Below are 12,505 nucleotides of genomic sequence, written 5' to 3'. Positions count from 1 at the left end.
TGTCAATGGCATGGGATTGCTCCTATTGTTTCTTCCTTGTTAGAACAAGTATTACCTACTGTGAAGATTTCTGTCTTTCTCTTGCCACCTGGGGTAATTAGCTTACAAAATTAACTCCTTCAGTGTTGTGGGAAATACTTAAAATTCTTGAACTCTCAGCTTACCTTAATTTTCAGGCATTAAGTTTCCCTGCAAGACTACTCTATTTGGATTTTTTTCTTTGTGTAGAAAAAATGTATTATGTTTGTTTGTCAGAGTTTTATTTGGATTGCTCAGTTTACTTGAGTTTGCAAGACAAACTTTAAACTTGAATAGTTTGAGTTTCATCATTAAAATGTTACAAATTACTTCTAGCAAGGGATTCTGTACTTGATTAGAAATATATACATTTATAAAGAGTAATGGATCTGTGAAATGCTAATCCATCCTGAGAAGGACTGTTTGTGTCAGATATGACTAAGGGCTGGTGTTCTAGCTGACTGGCATTGGAAATTTTTGAAAACACAATCTTTTCATTTAAGATTGAAGTATTTGGGTTATGTATTAGAAGAAAAAGTAGTCTTCTAGTATACTTAGTGATGGAGAGCTTTTATAGGTATTGTTGTGATTAATTAAAATTTTCCCTTCTCCTGTCATAGGGATTGAAATCTAAAATGCAAAGTACACCAGTGATGTTAGTTTTAAATTGTTACATCATAATCTGACTGTTTCTTGGAGTTGCAACATTATATACTTTAATCATGCATTTCTATTATGGGTTCTAAGATTTAGTGCATGCAGTTTAAGTATTTTGGTTGATTAGCTGGTGACTTTGGATTCAAACTGGGAAGAGAAGCTGCAACTGAAATATGTATTCTATCTAGATCAAGGAATTCCTCCCTTCTCAGTTTTTGACAGACTTAAATGTATTTTTTCAGCTTTTACTCCACTGATGCTTTATTTGCTCTGGGCATGGATATCAGTCCTTTTTTTCAACTGCTTTTTCCCAGTATTGTACTGAAGTAACTTGGGCAGTGATAAATTTTCAGTCATAGCTGTTTCAGATGCTGATTTTGTTACTTTGAAGATGCACGGTGATTTCCAAGATGGTAAATGGCCCAAAGAAAGGGCAGTTTTGTGTGACTTCTAAAAATGGGGATCACTGTGGAGCACTGTTGTTACATGTGTAGAGCTTGGAACTGGAAGCAGCTTGTCTAGAAATACAATGAATATTTCAAATTTGTATTTCTTTCCTACTCTGCGTGTAGATCAATTTTTAAAAAAGTGTTCATGCTGCTTGACTACTGGGCAGAGCAGCTTATGCTTGCATTTTTATCCCTTGTTGGCTATTCAGTAAGTTGGACCTTCATTATTAGAAGAATATATCATAAGATATTCTAGATTTCTCAGACTTTTATAACACCACTTCCCTCTCCAACTAAAGGGAAAAAAGGGGTTTTTTCCCCCCTCATTAAGTGTTACTGAAATTAAGATTTAAAGATGTCATTAATTCAAAACCCCAACAGAAGAATGTAATTCCTCGCACCCACACCAGCAGCACATATTTTGAATTGAGGCTGTGTATTTTTTGCTTTCAATAAACTGACTAGACAATGTGCCAAATGAGGAGGGAAAAAATTAGTATGCCACCATTCCCTAGAGGCTTGTGTAACAGCAATTCCCTAAGGGAGTGAGACCCAAATCATCCAATTTTTATGGTAAATAAATAAACTAAAGAGAGTAAGAAGGCTACCAGAGCAAAACCTAACCCAAAAATATGACATGAATCATTATTTGCAGTCATTTATATGGCAGTGAGCAGAAAAACTGCATGATGGCCAGGTGTCTTGGAGGGTTGTGCTACCTGAGAGCACAAGTCCATTCTTGTCCTGGTTTTTAGCTGAGACAGAGTTAATTTTCTTCTTTCTGTAGGAGTGCTTCCTCCCACAGCAGCTCATCTTTTTATGCACAGAAATCAATTAATGGTGAAGTTCTGTATTGGTCCCAAGAAATGAGCTGGGGGATTTTCTTTCCTAACCTTACCAAGCAATCACCTCAATCTTGGTGGTGTGAGACTTGATTATGATTGTTCCAAGACCTTATGAGTATATGCACACCACAAGGAATTAAATTCTGAATTAACTGAATCATAAACTTTAGTGTATTTCAGCCCTGAAGTGGATCCCAGCACTGTTCAGTGTGACCCTTACATCAGAGGCTGTAGAACAGCCTCTTGTCTCAACTTGTGGGCTTAATTCCTACTGAACTTTTTTGATTTGATTAACTGCAGCAATGTTGAGAAATTAATTTCCAGTTTGTCTGATCTGTGCTGATGGATCTCCTTAAACTTGTGACACTTAAAAATATTTTCAGTGTACAGTGATAAAAAGCAGCCTACCTTTTTCTAAACCAGCTAAGTTTTACTCCTTAAACCATACAGCATAAATCTTCCTTGACAAGCCATTTTTATTTGTGGTCTTTCTTCAAACTCCCTAGTAATTACTTTTATGTACTGAAATGTGGAATTTTTTTATATATCTTTGAGTATGATGTATGTGTCCTCAGATTCCTTGCCAGCACTTTATCTCGTAAATGATAGTTTTTCTAGATTGATTTGATACAGTTGTCCTGTTGTAGCTAAGAGCCTCTAAGGCTCAAGCCTTAATTTTAAGTTCTTTTAAAAAGATTATAATTACAGTGAAAGAACTCACAGCTATGAGTTAGCTAGATCTGTGAGTTTCTAGATCTTGTCACAGGCTTTCTTAATGCAGTGGGTTTTAAGAAACTTGTGTCTAGCTGGAACTTTTTTAATCTTAGTAGACTTGGAGAATGGTCATGGTTAACATACGTTTTTTGGAAAAGGTCGTTGCTTACAGGATTCCACAAAAATTTACTTTCCCTCCTTTTCAATACCATTGGCAAAAAAACGTGTTGATGACCTCTAGCTAAATAGATGACCTTCAGCTAACTGATTTATTACTACTAAAATGTCAGAATGCTTACAAGAAATTAGCTCTTGCATTAAGAACATCTGGTTCAAACCAAACAAAGGGAGGACTGAAATGAAGATTGTGAAGAAAAAGGTAAATATTCCACTGATAGAGCTTCCATTTGTCAGAGTGGTGTAGAATTCTGGTATGCTCCTGGACACTATAAAGCTTACATAACCATATAGCATCCATCTTTTAGCAGGGACCTCTGTCAACCACAGTGTAAGAAGAAACTGAATCTAACCATCCACTTGCACATGCAGCCATCCGTGTGCCATGTGAGTACTGTGACTTCTCATGGTTAATGCTGAGTATGAAGAAGCAGCAAAATAGGCGTTTATCTTGCAATCCAGGCCACTTCAAGTGTTCCAAGTGTGCACTCAGAGCAGATCTGCCATCAAACAGATCCAGAGTCTGAGACTTCCCAAGAAACATGAGAAAATATACTGTTTTTTATCTTTCTTCAAACATATTTTTCTAGTCTATGGCCATGATGGAGAAAAGAGAAAACGTATGTATTATTGAAAAATGTCCTCTAGGCATAACCTTCCATCTGAAAATTAATCACCAGAGAATCCCTGAGGTATGCTTACCAAGGGCTTTTATATTGAAGATATTCAGCCTTCAATATCTTTAACAGACTACTGAAACAGATTTACAGATGGGCTAAAAGGTGCGATTACATGTTTTCAAATTTGCTGGATAAGTAGTTGGAATGAGTGGGTTTGCACATACCAACACAGCCTGGTGAGTGGGCTAAGCTACACTTGAAAGTCAGCTCTTTACCTGATCACTGTGAACTCACTTTCTGCACATTAAAGACAAAGATTCCTAGCTCACATCTCTAAAATCAGCTTCCAAATTTTTTCAAAGGGTGAGCCACTCAGTGGATTAAATAAGCACCATCCATGAAGCAAGAGGTGAAAATTACAATATGCAGATACAGTAAACTTACCTAACAAGCCTGAAAGAGCCACAGCAGAGGAAATGAAGTGATATAATGCCAAGATAGTGTGATGTTCTTAATTAGTGGAGGAGGAAATCATAGGTAATTTGACACAAAGTTGTGTCAGATGGTGTTTATTATATAGCTGAGATAGAAGAGTGGATGGTGAAATACACTGGATTAATGGTTTTCTAAACAAACTCTTCATTATTGCTTTACTGTTTTTAGAAAATGTGGCCAGTATTGCAGGCTGGGCCATGGCTCCACACTAGAGCTAACAGTTGTGAGGAAGGAAGCAGTATTTCTCCTTGATTTTTATTTATTTTTTAATTTAAAGCAAGAAAGCTTCATACAGATGGAAAAACTTAGTGAGAGGGAAGAAAGTGTGAGTGGGAGATGCCCCAGAGAGCAGACTACTTCTGGACAAAAGTAAGGAATTGGCAAACAGTAGAGAGCATTAAATAGTAAAGGATTTAAAGAGCAAGTAATGTATTTCTGTACCTCTGATTTAGTTGTGAAATAGCTAAACAGCATGCAATTTTCTGCTTTTCTCATTTAGCTTATGGTGCATGTCTGTGGGGTAGCTAATTGACCCCACAAACAAGGAAAGACAGACCTTGTCATTGCTTGTGGAAAAATCTTCTAAAGTTCAGGAACTGGTAGCACAGCTTCCTGGGGGGGAAAAAAAAAGCTGGAATTTTGTACATTAGTATAGTAGAAAATCTGTTCTCAGTACAGAAAATTCCTGGTTTTGTAGGACTACTGCAGGTGTTCTGGATGATTCATTGGGAACAATGACAAAGTTATTGTCTTCATTCTTTCTTCATCTGCGTGAGAAAGGCAGTCCTTTAGGTTATTGATCCTCAGGAAAATTTCTGATGACCTTTCTAGTGCTCATAGTTGAAGTTCCTATAGTTGGGGAAAAATATGCAGTATATATGAGAGAATTTTGATGGAGAAAGCAGGGCTATAGCTCTTAATGGCCAAAACAGTGATACTAATGCCAATGGGAGCAAGTTATGAGTCTTCCCAAGTGTGTATGCCAACTTTCACTGGTCCTGATCAGATGGTAAGGACAGGCCTCAGAGGAAACCTGGTCTTTGTGAGGTAGTGAGAGACATGAATGTATCTTCACAGTACTAAAGAAAATAAGGAACAAAGAGAATGTTCAGCTTTATTGATTTTTTTTTTCCCATGTAAAGTTGAAAGGCACAAGACAACCTTTGGTTACAGCTGCTAAAATTTGTCATTGAGTCCTGTGTCGAGATGAAACTTTATGTAAAACAGATGTGAAATGTCTTCAGTTTATCTTGTTAATGAAATCTGTGAAGTACCATCTTTCTAAAAAAGTGCAGTCTAATACAAGTCAATGCCTAAATATTGCACTAGAAAATTCTGAAGGCAAGATCTCAGCAGCGGTATTGTTTCACATTGGCAAGTAATGCCAAAATAGTTCCTGGCACCAGTGAGAGAATTTAGTTCATTACCCAACCACTCCCTGCCCAGGGTTTCTGAGGTAGGTAGTTCTGTGCATGTTCAATGACTAATAATGAAATATCAATCACTTTAAATGTATTAAATAGTGAAAAGCTTCTACAGAGAAGAGTATTGCTGCAGAGGGCGAGGTTGCAACGGTTGAGAGAATTTATGAGCCAGCTATCTAAAACCAGAAAACCTCTTGCAATTTCTGTTGTAGTAGTTGTGATTTAATGTGGCAAATAGATACTTTGGGGAATGTACCTTATGTTTTTAAAAATTCAGACTTTGATCTACTCAGAGATTCTAATTAGCATTACTTAGTAGTGGGTTGTAACAGTAAATGACAATTTCATTTGGTCTCAAAATATATTTTTATAAATGCAATGGGAAACACCATATAGATTGCATGAAAAATTGCCTTAAAAATACTGCCATTCCATTTCTGAGCCCAAATTCCCATCTGACTGTTGAGAAGTGCTGGGCTGAGTAGGCTGCATTGATCTTGTCCAAAATCATAGAAGTAATTTGAAACTGAACAGGTATCTTTAGATATTGAAACTTTTTGTCCTTTGGATTTGATAGCTTACATGGATTCATGCAGAGATTTGAGTCTTCTGATAGATTTAAAAGGGTGGGTTTATGTAATATCTTGCAGGTATTGCTAAGTCTGTCTTGGTAATGGTTTTTTCAAATAATTAAAAAGTCATGCTGTTCCATCTTCCAGACAGAAAAGAACTAGCCAAAAATAAACTTAGTCTAAAGACTTTTTCTTGTAAAATTCCTTTCTTTTTTCCTGTGTGCCTGGCCTTTTTTTTTCCCCTCAAACAGTGTTTTGTTGGTATTAGTTTATTAAGAAAATCCAGTACTGCACATAGAAAGCAGTTTTGAGGGAATATATTCACCTGTATAGCAGTGGATTGACACCACTGAAAGATGCAATAGGGGAAGGGTCAAAGCATGCCGTTTATTAAACTGAATTTGACTTAGTACTGGATTTTGTTGCAGAGGTAAGTACATGTGACACAGGCACAGACCATAAGCTGCCATGTTTATGAAATCATAACAGAATGGGCATTACAATGAGGGAGGAAGTCTTTTTCCCTCCCACTTGGCTGTCATCTTGGCACAAAACATTAAAGAATTTATGTTTCTGCTTGTTCTGCAAATAAATGTGGGACTTCAGGCTACAGTGAATTTGCTCTGATTGTGACTCCCAGACTCAAAAAAGATTAACCAGTACCAGGAGTAGCAAAAAATCTTTTCATATAGTGGGAACTACAGTTAGTTTTTCAGAGCTGCAGAAAATGCACTATGGTGTGTGTAAATGAATACATAGCCTTCCATCTTTAGTACACATGGTTTGGGTTCTAGAAAATTACTTCTCAAAGCTTAGTTTTTCACTTTTAAGTGTGGAATTTAGTTTTCAAGTACCTAGTATGTCAGTTTCTCTGGTGTCAGCTTTGCACACATAGTCATTCCAGGCTGTGTGGACACTTGCCACTTCTGAACACTTGCCCCTCTTCAGGTTTAAAACTACTACTGGAGTATCCTGTTTTGGTATTAAGGTACAACTCCTATTGCAACAATTTGCCAACTGATAACAAAGGTGTTGAGTGATGTCTATTTATTTGAATGTATGCTTATTACTAACATAAAGAATTTTAGGACGGAGAGAGCTTCACAAAAACAACTGGGAGCATTTTGGTTTGATTTTCTGAGGGGTAGAGCAGTGGTGTATATCACTAAGATATCAAGTAAGATGGCTTTAGGTCTAATGACTAGCTAGGTTCTAAAATTTGAACTGTTAAGAGTACTGTGACAATTTGTTACAGCTGAGGGAGGATAAACTTGGTTGCTGTGAAATGGAATCAAGTGTATCATAAACCACCATAAACCATAGGATGTCAACGATTACTGTAATTAATAGAAGATTTATAGCAAAAAATCATAAAGCCTGGAACACTCTTGACTAATGGCTCACTTAACTTTGGCTTAAAATATTTTAATGTAACAGCTGAAGTGACAGTACCTCTGTGGTTAGCCTGAGTGGTGAAGTTAGAGAATTTTGTGCAAAACTATCCTGAAGATAGCAGATGACATGTCACACATCTTCTTAATCGTGAAGATGTTTGATAAAAGGTTAGCTGGTAAAGGGCATATTTTCTGAGTGTGGATTATTTACTTCTCTGATTGGAAAAAGAAGGTATGAGGAAACAGCTGTAATAAAATTAGTAGCATTTAAGTCATGTGTGGTGCAATTGCTTGCATGCACACAGAGGCCTGCAGTGCCTTTCATTTAATCTCATCCCAGCCATGAGGTCCTACATGTTTGCTTGTCTCATGCAAATCAAAAAGATTATTATAAGCAGAATGAAGGATTATAAAAAGGCATATCAGGACGTATGTTTTTAATGAGTTACCTATCCTTATGTCCCCTTGTATAAGTGTATAACTCCGTAATTTATGTAACATACCACAGGGAAGGGTATTGTTCCGCTCTGGGTGGGGAACCATTGCACCTTTTCAGATGTCTTCTATCATGCCATTTTGTTGAGATGGGTGGCACTGCCCATAGATTTAGTCTTGAATCATTCTAGTGGATTTAAAAGGTTTAATATTGTGCTGTTTCTGCAAAGCTGACTTTATATCAATGTTTTTAAAAAGATTCCTGTAGTACCTGTTATATAGATAATTGTTTTTTAAAGTGAAAAACAAACACAGCTGAAATATGGCTTAATTTCTCCTGTCTCTTGGATTTCAGTAGTGTGCTTCCTTGAAGTTTTGAGTCATCCTCATGAACATGTTGTTACATTCTTACCCTTGGAGAGAGATAATTTCTGAAAGGAGATCATAAAATAGTTTCATAAATTGATTTCCTTCATAAATTCATTTGTCTTTTAGAATTTTTTTTCCAACTTGTACTTATTGTTCTGATTTAGCATCGCTTAAATGTTAAATATATTTGATTTATTGTTAAGCCACCAAGTAGAAGTAACAATTTCATATCTGAAAAGCACATGAAAACAATGTTTTATTGAACTGCTGAGAAATCTGAGATGCCCTTGAAGGACACACTTCCTGCTGCCTTTTTAATAAGCAATGTCTCAATTTATTTCTAGGTGAGCTGTACCAGCTTTCATGCTACTACACGCAGAACCTGGTTTCATTTCTACGTGAAAAATGTTAAATGTTGTGTTTCGGCCGGCGGGTGAAGAGCGGCGGCCGGGCGCGGCGCGGCGCGGCCCGGGCGGGTTCGCGCAGCGCGGGTTCGCTGGCCGGGCGCGCGGGCAGCGCCGGGGCCGCGTGCGAAGCTCCGCCCGGGCCGGGGCGGGGCGGGGGCGGCCGCGCGCGCCATTGGCTGCGACGCACGTGACCCGCGGGGCCGCGCCGTGCGCGCGGCGCTGGCACAGCCGGTGGCGCGGGCGGGGCCGGGCGCTGGCGCTGGCGCGGGCATGGAGGCGCGGCGGCCGCGGCCATGGGGTGAGTGCGGCGGCGGCTTCCCGCGCGGGCGAGGCTCGCCGCGCCCGGGACGGGCAAGGGTAGGGGGGAGGAAGCGGTTTCGCGGGTTAAAGAAAAAAAAAAAGGCAGCTCCTTTCCTTCCGAAAACCAAAAAGAAAAACCAAAAAACTGGGGGTGCTAGAAAAGGCTTTCGCGCGGCGGGGAGAGGAGCCGCGGGGACGGGCAGGCGGGCGGGTGCGTTGGGGCGCCGCCGCGGGCGGGACCGAGTGCAGCGCGCCGCGTCGGCCGGAGGCACAAAGCCCTGCGGAACCCCTGCGCGGGCTCCGGGGCCGGGAGGAGGAGGGGGAGCGGCGACGGGCAGGGGTCTCGGTGCGGGCAGAGCCATGGAGGTGCCCCTCGCGGGGCGGCGAGGCGCTGCCCGCGGGTGGCACCGGCCCGGCTTTGTTAGGGACGGGCGGCGGCGCCTCCGCTGCCGCAGCGCGGGGGACGCGCGGGTGGGCGGCCGGCGGGAGCGCTCGGGGGGCAGCGCTGCGCCCTCGGCGCGCCCTGGGATCCGCTGACTTCTCACAGATTTATTTAACATCACAAAGAGGTGCTTGGGTCCGCGACTTAACCTGAATGCTGTGGGAAATCTTAATAAATTATGTATGAAGCAGTGGGTCCTTTATTCCCCTTTGTCAGATACGCAGCTTTTATGCTAGTAATTAGGTCATTGCTAGCAGAGCGCTCCTTGCTTTTGCAAAAATGCCTGGTGATTTTTGGAGGACACATATGCTGCCAGATCATTTTATCCTGTTCGGGTTTTGTGTCAAGACACGGTATTCTTCCTATCGACGCACATGGAGGACCTTGTCTGTGGGGTGTAAGGGGCATTTTTCGTTTGATGGGATTTTCTCCAGAGGACCAGCAGGGCCCGGTTTTGACTTGATTTGGAGAGTCATACCCTGAAAAATGCCTTTTAAAGGCGTAGCAAGAAGCATATAGCTTCTTAGTTGCATAGAAGTATTTTCAGTAAATTTCAGTTCATACGTGAATAGCACGACATCGATCTATTTCCGTTTTTAAGTACTTTTTCCACCCTTTGCTGTTTGTTGTGTTGAAAATGCTTCTTAATTTTTTTCCTATTGTCTTTTTACTATTTAGTTAATTTTTTCTGTTATCTAATACAGGTAATAGATTTCAGAATATTTTGTCAAGATTATGGTTCTTTGAAAATATACATAATCATGTATACGGAAAGCCATTTCCTGGAACCAGACTCTTCTGTATTTTTAAGGAGACTTGAAGCAACTATTAAAACACTCATCTTTTCGGTTCCGTTAAATACAGTGATGCACAAAAAAGGTTTGATAACAGAAAGCCTCAGTTTAAATACCTGCTTTATATATTGCCTCAAAAAAAATTCTATTATACACCATTATTTTTAGAATCATTAATCTCCTGTGTTTTATCCGTTAGAGAGGCTTTGGATAATATTACATTTTAAAACATCACTCAGGAACTTACTGTTTGGAATAACTGGTTTCAAAAGGTAAATTTGTGATAGTAGTTGTTTCTGCTTTGGCATTTTGAGTCTCGCTTACAATTGCTTAAATGTTAAAAGAAACAGAAGATGCAGAGGTATTTTTACCCCTTTTTTTCTAAAAGGAAAGAGAGTGACAGAAGCACAATAGTGATTATGCTGGTTATGGTGATGCTTCTTCCTGTACTTTTTAAAGTCTTAAATAGTATCATTTTGTGTAACCACTGTAGTAGTTCTGTACGTCACACTCTTAAAATAACTTGAATAAAAGATCACTTTTAAATATAATACTTTAATTTATTCATGGGTGCAAACTGTACTAAACATCATCCCTGAAATATAAAATACTTGGTTGTGATAAATGTTGTGATATGTCTTGTCACAGTATACCATTGTTATATCAGCATGGAATGATACAGCGTAAGTTGGAAATGCACGTGGCTACAATTGGTTCCCTTGATCTCTAAATTCTTGTGTTGGATTTCAGTGTGCATCTTGATTTTGTTGGTAAAATGTTTATGTTGAAGACATGTGGCAAGTTCTTTTATTATCAGAGTGGCAAAAGCCTGTTTAAAATAGGCCTACTATTAGTAGTATTTAAAAATACTACTAATGCTGTACTGTGATGGTGAGTTATTGTCAGCAAAGATGTAGTTTCCACTCATGGTTTTCCAAAATTCACATAGGACCTGTGTGATCAGGTGCTGATACATTTCCTGCAGGACAAATGGTCTTCTGGTCTTTAAAAGTGCTGAAGGGAACCCTGAAGATTGCCCTGATAGGGTGCCCAAGATGGATAAATACTTATTGTACATTATTTTTATAATATATTATAGAATTTTTATACTATGTGCAATGTTTTTAATTGTAACTGATTTATTTCACGTTAATTGTTTTGAGTTTATATTTTCAGGTAAAATAGGAAAAGAAATACCTGTCTCAGACTTTTTAATAGCTTAAACTTTCTGGAATTGAATCCTTAAAGATTACGAGAAATGTAAAAGTAAACAGGAGCAAGTCATGTGCAATGAGGGCATACACAATTAGTCAGGAATTACAAAGATGATCATCTTGAACGATGAGTGTTCAGGCTTGTGAATCATTCTTGATGCAATGTACGTTATGATTCAAATGATGTCTGGAGTGGTTTGTGTTCAATATAGTATTTAAATGCAAATCATGTTTCGAATTTTCACAGTCATATTCTGAATACAGCTTGACTAACCAGCTAAGGAACTTCCCAACCCAGAATTATAAAGGAAGAAGTGGGAATTTTCTTGACAGTGTAAAGAAGCTGAATTTGACAGTTCATACCCTAAAACGTATGACTTCTTGATTTTACTCTTTTTGTATTAAGAAGTATTTTTTCCATTGTTAGCATTCTTTAGTGACATTCCAAGCAATAAGTTATTTTTGTTTTTCACACAAACACACAGTTGATCTTTATCATACTTGACATGTAATGAATGAGGCACACAAGAGTTCAGACCATGGTGTTCTCATTCCTTCTCCTCATGGTCTTTTACGGAATGCTGAGAACATGGATCACTTATCACTTTTGGTTAAAATGAACAGATGATGCTTCTGTTCGTGGTTGGTGAGTACAGGTCAAGTATCGAAATTACAGAAGTATCCCAAAATATAATGATGGATTGAAAGCTCTTACCAAGTTATGAATTAATTTCTGAAAGAATTAAACACAAAACCACAGTCTTTACCCAATCCCCGCTCAAAAGGATTTAAGTAGGTTGGGTATAGTAACATTTGTTTTAGTCTGCTGTCCACAAATTAGCCTTCATGCAGAAGTGGATAAAAAAACTAGAAAGAAAATATTCTTCATGCAACTGAAGTTTAGAGAAAGTTGTGGGGTCCTCTTTTAGAGGGACTAATGCTTTCACAAGTTGTGTTAGGATAACTGATAACAGTAATGGCTCTTCATCTGGCATTTGCCTTTTTTTTACATGGTTGAAAACCCCAGGAATCCACAGTACACATAATCTAGAGATTATCAATTTTTTTCAATGTCATCCTTTTCAAATTTATTAAATAGAGTAGTGTTATGTAACTTGCAATTAATTTTCTGTTATCAAAGCCCTTGTAGCTAAAAGAAACTGGATGAAGAACAGTGTT

At 38.8% G+C, this 12,505-nt stretch overlaps 1 protein-coding gene across 4 annotated transcripts in view; it reads left to right on the top strand.

Annotated features, from left to right (window-relative positions):
- APC (APC regulator of WNT signaling pathway) overlaps positions 1-12,505 on the top strand; it is a 94,659-nt gene that overhangs the window by 13,225 nt on the left and 68,929 nt on the right. Inside the window, exon 1 of one of the 4 annotated variants that reach the window (XM_064403146.1) lies at positions 8,770-8,874. The exons of the other annotated variants lie outside the window; for them this stretch is intronic. The gene's annotated coding sequence lies outside the window, so the exon portion shown is untranslated. Of the gene's footprint in view, positions 1-8,769; positions 8,875-12,505 lie in introns of those variants that run through there. 4 annotated transcript variants of the gene reach the window in all.

Source organism: Passer domesticus, chromosome Z, assembly GCF_036417665.1.
Source record: "Passer domesticus isolate bPasDom1 chromosome Z, bPasDom1.hap1, whole genome shotgun sequence".
Classification (NCBI taxonomy): Eukaryota; Metazoa; Chordata; class Aves; order Passeriformes; family Passeridae; genus Passer; species Passer domesticus.
The sequence above is the reverse complement of the archived record's forward strand: the minus strand, read 5'-3'. Positions and strand labels throughout refer to the sequence as shown.